Source organism: Melanerpes formicivorus, unplaced genomic scaffold (assembly GCF_026170545.1).
Source record: "Melanerpes formicivorus ecotype bairdi unplaced genomic scaffold, bMelFor1.0.p_v2 SCAF_141, whole genome shotgun sequence".
Classification (NCBI taxonomy): Eukaryota; Metazoa; Chordata; class Aves; order Piciformes; family Picidae; genus Melanerpes; species Melanerpes formicivorus.
Genome location: NW_027142493.1, coordinates 517,033 through 526,194, shown reverse-complemented (window position 1 = coordinate 526,194; position 9,162 = coordinate 517,033).

The window sequence follows — 9,162 nt, the reverse complement described above, 5'->3', positions numbered from 1 at the left end:
TAATTCCCCCCAAAACCCACCAAACGCAGTACAGAACTTGGCCAAATCCTGGCCCAAACAAGACCAAAACCTCACAAATCCTTCCCAAAATCTCCCAAAGTCCCAAAGAAGAACTTGCCCAAAGCCTGACAAATTCCCCCCAAAACCTCCTCAATCCTGTACCAACCCCCCACAACCTGACCCAAACCTCCCAACCTCTAACCAAATCCTCCCAAACTTAGGTGCAACCTCTCAAATCCTGACCAATTCCCCCCAAAACCTCCCAAATCCTGCACCAACCCCCCAAAACCTAACCCAAACCTCCCAAATCCTGCCCCTAACCTCCCAAAGCCCTAGAGAAGAACTTGGCCAAGTCCTGGCCCAAGCAAGAACAACTCCTGACCAAATCCTGCCCAAAACCTCCCAGAATCCTAGGGAAAAACATCCCAAATCCTGGCAAATTCCCCCCAAACCCTCCCAAATCCTGCCCCAAACCTCCCAAAGTCCCAGGGAGGAACTTGGCCAAAGCCTGACCAATTCCCCCCAACACTTCCTCAATCCTTTCCTAACCCTCCACAACCTGACCACAACCTCCCAGACCCTGGGCACGGAGTCCTCCAAATCCTTCTTCCTAGAGCTGAGAGTCCTGCTAAGGATTACTAAAGCTAATAGCCCTGCTGCTGAGAATGAATGCTGCTAATGATCCTGCTGGGAGGCATCAACACCATGGCTGCAGTGGGGTTGTTGGTGGTGTTTATTATCATTATTATTATCATTATTATTATTATTATTATTATTATTATTATTATTATTATTATTATTATTATTATTATTATTGTACTGAGCTAAAAGTCCTCCTAATAATTACTAATAGAGCTAACAGTCCTACTATTGATTAATACTAGAGCTATAACCAGGCTAATAATGATAAATTAAATGGCTAATAATATTAATAATGCTTATAACTGATAATAGACCTAATAATACCACTAATAGCAATGTTTACTGGAGCTATGAATCCTGCTAATATTGATAAATAATATGGCTAATAATCCTAATAATGGAAATAATTAGAAATAGAACTAAGAATCCTGCTAATATTAAGTAATGGTGCTAACAACCCTGCCTATAATTAATAATAGAGCTTACAGTCCTGCTACTAATACTTAGATGAGCTAATAATCCTCTGTTACGGTTTGAGCTGGGTGCCCTCCTGCAGTGTTTACTTCCTGTGTCCAGAAGTCCAGCCCAGGGGTGGACACAGGAAATTATGTAGTATTTCATACCACAATCCTTTGCCCCCACTATAAGATCCAGTGCGGAGTCTAGCACTATCTCTTTTCTTCCTCCTCCGTCAGCCGGTAACTGGGGAGATGTCTCCTGGCTTTGGGCCTGGCTATGGGCAGTCTCAGATCTGGCCAGCTGAGACTAGCCTAGCAGTGGGAGGGGGAAGAAGGAGCCCTGGGGGTCTCGGGTGTACCCTCAGGTAGGGATGGGATCTCTCTGGCTCTGCTGTGGGATTTTTCTTTATCACTGTGCTTTTGCTTTTCTGTACAAGTTCACTGCTTGCTGTTTAAACTTTCCATCCCTTGTGCAATCCCTTTGTCTGAGTGTTTATTGTTGCCAGGGGTGGGGAAGGGGGCTGCCTCAACCCAGCACATCCTCTTCATAATTAATAAAGAGTCCTGCTACTAATAATTAATGGAGCTAAGCATCAAACTAGTATCGATCAATAATGTGGCTAATAATCTAAATAATGGCAATAATTCATAACAGAGCTGATAGTACTGCTAACAATCCTACTAATAATGATAAATATTGTGGCTACAAATCTGAATAATAATAATACTAATGACTAATGGAGCTAAAAGTCCTCCTAATAATAACTCACAGAGCTAATAGGACTGGAAATGGTTCATACTAGAGCTATAATCAGGCTAATAATAATAAATAACATGGCTAACAATCGTAATTATGGAAATTATTAAGAATAGACCCAATAATACCAGTAACAGTAATTTTTAAAAGAGCTAAGAATCATATCATATTCATAAATAATATAGCTAATAATGGAAATAATAATTAATAGAGCTAGGAATCCTGCTAATAGTAAGCAATGGCACTAACAATCCTGACTATAATTAATAATAGAGCTAATAGTCCTGCTACTTATACTTAGATGAGCTAATAATCCTCTTAATAATTAATAAAAGACCTAATAGTCTTGCTACTAATAATTAATGGTGCTAATACTCCTGCTAATACTGATAAATAATATGGCTAATAGTCTTAATAATTGTAACAGCAATAACTAATAGAGCTAAGAGTCCTCCTAATAATAACGAACAGAGGGAATAGTACTGGTAATGATTAATGCTGGAGCTGTAATCAGGCTAATGATGATAAATACCATGGCTAAGAGTCTTACTACTACTAATAATAAAACTTAGTGCTAATAATCATGCTAATCATAAAGAACAGAGCTAATATTCCTGCTAATAACAATCAAAGCAGCTAATAATCCTGCTTATATTGATAAATACCATGGCTAATCACCTTAATAATGGTAATAATAATGGAGCTAATAGTCCTGCTAATAATAACTAATAGAGCTAACAATCCTGCTAATATTGATAAATAACACGACTAATAATCCAAATATGGCTAGCAATTAATAGTAGAGCTAAGAGTCCTGCTAACCATAGCTAATAGAGCTAAAAGCCCTGCTAATGGTTAATAGAGTTAAGAGTCCTGGGAATAAAAATTTATATAGCTAATAATCCTGTTAACAATTAATAACAGAGCTGATATACCTGCTAAGAAGAATTAATAGAGCCAGTAATACTGCTAATAATAATTAATAGAGCTAATAACCCTGCTAATAAATATAAATAATGTGGCTAATAATCTTAACTCTGGCAATCATTAATAAGAGATCTAATTATTATGGTAATAACAAACAATGGAGCTAATAATCCTACTAATACCTATAAATAATATGGCAAATAATTTTAACTATGGCAATAACTACTAATAGAGCTAATTATCCTGGTAATAATATTTTATGGTGCTAATAACCCTGGTAATATCTATAAATAATAGAGCTAATAATCTTAACTATGGCAACCATTAAAAATAGATCTAATAACAGTGTTAATAATAATTAATAGAGCTAGTAATCTTGCTAGCATTGATAAATAATACATCTAATAATCTTTATGGTAAGATTTAATAACAGACCTAATAATACCACTAATGCTAATGTTTAAAAGAGCTAAGAATCCTGCTAACATTGATGAATAATACAGCTAAGCATCTTAATAATGGAAATAATTAATAATAAATAATAATACAGCTAATAATAATACTAATACTTAAAAGAGCTAATAATTATTACAACTCACAGTCCTGCTAATACTGATAAACCTCCCAAATCCTTCCCAAAACCTTCCACAGTCCCAAAGAAGAACTTGCCCAAAGCCTGACAAATTCCCCCCCAAACCTCCTCAATCCTGCATCAACCCCTCACAACCTGACCCAAACCTCCCAACCTCTAACCAAATCCTCCCAAACTTAGGCACAACCTCCCAAATCCTGACAAATTCCACCCAAAACCTCCCAAGTCCTGCACCAACCCCCCAAAACCTAACCCAAACCTCCCAAATCCTGCCCCTAACCTCGCAAAGCCCTAGAGAAGAACTTGGCCAAACTTGGGGGCTAAAAATCTTAACTATGGCAATAATTAATAAGAGAGCTAATTGTCCTGGTAATAATAATTAATGGAGCTAAAAATCCTGCTAATACCTGTGGCTAATAATCTTAATGATGGCAGTCATTAAAAATTGATGAATAATATGGCTAAGCATCTTAATAATGGAAAGAATTAATAATAGAGCTGAGAAACCCACGAGTATTGATTAATGGTGCTAATAATCCTGTTACTAATTAATAACAGAGCTAATACTCCTCTTAATAACTAATAACACAGCGAATAGTAATACTAGTAGTAATACTTAAAAGTGCGAATAATAATTAATGCAACTAATAGTCCTGCTAATACTGATAAATAATGTGGCTAATAGTCTTAATAAGAATAATAAATAATGGAGCTAAAAGTCTTCCTAATAATAACCAATACAGCTAATAACTAATAGAGCTAACAGTCCTGCTAGGGACTAATTATAGAGCTATACTCCCAATAATGGTAGTAATTACTAATAGAGCTGGTAGTCCTGCTGAAAATAATTGATAGAGCTAATAACCCTGCTAATAATTATAAATAATGTGGCACATAATCCTGTTAATGTTAATGATAAACAACCTCCCCAGTCCTGAGCTCAACTTTGCCAAACCCTGGCTCAACCCACACCAAAACCTCCCAAAGCCTCCTGAGTCCTGCCCCAAACCTCCCACATCCTCAGCTCAACCTCACCAAACCCTCACCCAATCCACACCAAAACCTCCCAAAACCTCCTCAAGCCTTTCCCAACCTCCCAGCCCCACACCAAAAGCATCAAACACTTCCCAAAGCCTCAGCACAACTTGCCCAAGTCCTGGCCCAAGCCTGACCACAGCCTGCTCAAAACCTCCCAAATCCTCAGCTCAGCCTGACCAAATCCTGACCCAACCCAGACTAAAAGCTCCCCAAACCTTCACAAACCCTTCCCAAAACCTCCGAAACTCCCAGGGAAGAACCTGGCCAAGTCATGGCCCAAGCCAGAACAACTCCTGACCAGATGCTTCCCAAAACTTCCCGAACTTCTAGGGAAGAACTTGGTCAAATCCTGAACAAATCCCCCCTTAATCTCCCAAATCCTGCACCAACCGCCCAACAACCTGACCTAAACCTCCCAAGCTCTAACCAAGACCTCCCAAACCTGGGCACAACCTGACCAAATCCCAACTAATTCCCCCCAAAGCCTCCCAAATCCTGCCCTAATCCTCCCAAACTCCTAGGGAAGAACTTCCCAAGTCCTGGCCCAAGCCAGAACAACTCCTGAGCAGATCCTGCCCAAAACCTCCCAAAGTCCTAGGGAAAAACTTGGACACAGCCTAACAAATTCCCCCTAAAGCCTCCTAAATCCTGACCAAAACCTCCCAATATCCCAGGGAGGAAGCTGGCCAAATCCTGAACAAATCCCCAAACCTTCTCATACCTGTTCCAACACCTCAAAACCTCCCAACCTCTAACCAAGACCTCCCAAACCTGCCCACAACCTGACCAACTCCTGACAAATTCCCCCCAAAACCTCCCAAATCCTGCACCAACCCCCCACAACCTGACCCAAACCTCCCAAATCCTTCCCTAAACCTCCCAAATTCTGGGCAGGATGTGACCAAACCCAGCTCCAATCCAGAGATTAAATCCTTACCAAATTCCCCCAAACCTGCCAAAGTCCCAATATGGAACTTGACCAAATCCAGACAAATTCCCCCAAAAATTTCCTCAGTCCTTCACCATCCCCCCAAAACCTGACTAAAACCTCCCAAATCCTTACCCTGTCCTTCCAAAGACCCAGGCAGGAACTTGGTCATATCCAGGCCAAATTCCCCCCAAAACCTCCCAAATCCTGCACCAACCCCCCACGACCTGACCCAAACCTCCCCAATCCTGATCAAAAAATCCCAACCCTTGGGCACAACTTGAACAAAGCCTGGCCCAACCCACAGCAAATCCTGACCAAGCCCTGACCAAAACCTCCCAATGTCCCAGGGACGAAGATGGCCAAATCCTGGACAAATCCACCCAAAACCTCCTCAATCCTATCCCAACCCCCCACAACCTGGCCCAAACCTCCCAAGCTCTAACCAAGGTCTTCCAAGCCTGCCCAGAACCCGATCAACTCCTGACAAATTCCCCCCAAAACCTCCCAAACCCTACACCAACCCCACACAACCTGACACAAACCTCCCAACCCTTCCCTAAACCTCCCAAATTTGGGCAGGATATGACCAAATCCTGCTCCAATCCAGAGACCAAATCCTTACCAAATCCCCACAAAACCTCCCAAATCCTGCCCAAAACCTCCCCATGTCCTACGGAGGAACTTGGCCAGTCTGACAAATTCCCCCCAAAACTGACCAAATCCTGTACAGAACTTGGCCAAATCCTGGCCCAAAGGAGACCAAAAACCTCCCAAATCCTTACCAAAACCTCCCAATGTCCCAAAGAGGAATTTGACCAAATCCTGACTAATTCCCCACAAAACCTCCCAAATCCTGCACCAACCCCCCCAAAACCTGACCTAAACCTCCCAAATCCTCAACAAAACCTCCCAAATTCTGGCCATGATCTGATCAAAGCCTGCTTCAATCCAGAGACCAAATCCTCACCAAATCCCCACAAGACCTCCCAAACCCTGGGCACAACTTGGCCAAATCCTGACTCAACCCACACCAAATCCTGACCAAATCCTGCTGCAAAACTCCCACCAAATTCCCACCAAAATTTCCTCAGTTCTGCACCAACCCCCCACAACCTGACCAAAACCTCCCAAATCCTACCCAAACCCTCCTCAATCCTGTCCCAACCCCCAAAAACCTGACCCAAACCTCTCAACCACTACCCAAGACTTCCCAAACCTGGCCACAAGCTGACCAACTCCTGACAAATTCCCCCCAAAAGCTCCCAAATCCTGCACCAATCCCCCACAGCCTGACCCAAACCTCCCAAATCCTTCCCTAAACCTCCCAAACTCCTAGGGAAGAAGTTGGCCAAGTCCTGGCCCAAGCCAGAACAACTCCTGAAAAAATCCTTCCCCAAACCTCCCAAAGTCCTACTCAATCCTTCCCCACCTCTCCAGAACCTGACGCAAACTCCCAGATCCTGAGCACAACCTTCCCAGTCCTGAGCTCAGCTTGGACAAACCCTGGCCCAACCCACACCAAAACCTCCCAAAGCCTCCTGAGTCCTGCCCCAAACCTCCCAAAGCCCTAGGGAAGAACTTGGCCAAGCCCTGGCCCAAGCCAGAACAACTCCTGACCAGATCCTGCCCAAAACCTCCAAAAATCCCACGGAAGAACTTGGACAAAGCCTGACGAATTCCCCCCAAAACTTCCTCAGTCCTTCACCAACCCTCCAGAACCTGACCTAAGCCTCCCAAATCCTTACCCAATCCTCCCAAATACCCAAGGAGGAACTTGGTCAAATCCAGGCCAAATTCCCCCCAAAACCTCCTAAATCCTGCACCAACCCCCCATAACCTGACCCAAACCGCCCAAACCCTTCCCTAAACCTCCCAAATTCTGGGCAGGATGTGACGAAATCCTGCTTCAATCCAGAGACTAAATCCTTCCCAAATCCCCACAAAACCTCCCAATGTCCTACAGAGGAACTTGGCCAAATCCTGACCAATTCCCCCCAAAACTTCCTCAGTCCTATCCCAGCCCCCCAACAACCTGACACAAACCTCCCAAGTTCTAACCAAGACCTCCCAAACCTAGGCACCACCTGACCAACTCCTGACAAATTCCCCACCAAACCTCCCAAAATCCTGAACAAAACCTCCCAAATTTCTAGAGAAGAACTTGGCCAACTCCTGGCACGAGCCAGAACAACTCCTGACCAAATCCTACCCAACACCTCCCAGACTCCAAGAGAGGAAGTTGGCCAAAGCCAAACCAAATCCCCCAAGACTTGCTGAATCCTGTCCCAACCTCCTCCAATCTGACCCAAACCTCCCAAATCCTGACCCAAACCTCCCAAATCCTGACCCAAATCCTGACCCAAACCTCCCAAATCCTGAACAAAACCTCCCAAATCCTTCTCCTAATCTACCAAAGTCCTAGGGATGAACTTGGCCAACTCCTGGCCCAAGCCAGAACAACTCCTGACCAAATCCCGCCCAAAACCTCCCAAAGTCAAAGGAAGGAACTTGGCCAAATCCTTCCCAAATCCCCACAAAACCTCCCAAATCCTGCACCAACCCCCCACAATCTGGCCCAAACCTCCCAAATCCTCAACAAAAACTCCCAAATTCTGGGCAGGATTTGGCAAACCCTGCTTCAATCCACAGACCAAAGCCTTCCCAAATCCCCACAAAACCTCCCAAATCCTGCCCAAAACCTCCCAAAGTCTTAGGGAGGAACTTGGCCAAAGCCTGACAAATTCCCCCCCAAACCTACCAAATGCTGTACAGAACTTGGCCAAATCCTGGCCCAAATGAGACCAAAACTTCCCAAATCCTTACCCAATCCTCCCAAAGACCCAGGGAGGAAGTTGGCCAAATTCAGACCAAATTGCCCCCAACACTTCCTCCATCCATTCCCAACCCCCCAACAACCTGACCCAAACCTCCAAGCCAAGCTCTAACCAAGACCTTCCAAACCTGGGCACAACCTGACCAACTCCTGACAAATTCCACCCAAAACCTCCCAAATCCTGCACCAACCCCCCACAACCTGACCCAAACCTCCCAAATCCTGAACAAAACCTCCAAAGTCCTAAAGAGGAACTTGGCCAAATGCTGACAAATTCCCCCAAAACCTCCTGTGTTAGGTTAATGCCCATTCTGGGAACAAAAAACCCAAGCAGGGTGGAGGGCTTGAGGGGACTTTACCCTCCCTGCAGGGCATTGCCCCCCTGGGAAGCTGAGTCTGTTCCACTCCCCCCTCCCTGCCCAGCTAGGCTAGAAAAAGCAGGACATCGTAGCTGTTGGCTCTCCTTTTGGCTCCTGCCTCTGCTGGATGAGAGCCACTGCAGCTGCCCTCCTGCTCCTCTGCCACGTGGTCACACCTGATCCTTCTCCCTGCTGCCTCCTCAGAGAAAGACTGGTTTTGTATTTGTCCCTTTTTTTGTCCCACTCCCATCCATCCTTGTCCCTTGCCCTTGAGAACCTTTCCTGTTATTGTTATATATATATATTGTTTAAAGACAACTCTTTACCTCTCTACTTCCAAGCTGACTCCAAATCATTGCCTGGTGGATTTATCCTTCCTTTTCTCCCCTCTCTGTTGGGAGGGAGGAGGGGGTGGTGCTGAGGGCTGGAGGCCCTCCAGGGGGTGGTGCTGAGGCTGGAGGACACCTGGGGGGTGGTGCTGAGGGTGGAGGTCCCCTGGGTGGGGGTGCTGAGGCTTGGAGGCCCTCCAGGAGATGGTGCTGAGGGCTGGAGGCCTTCTCCCTGATCTCCAGCAGCTGCTTTCTTCTTCCTTGCCCAGGTTGACCTCTCCCACTTGTCCCCAGAG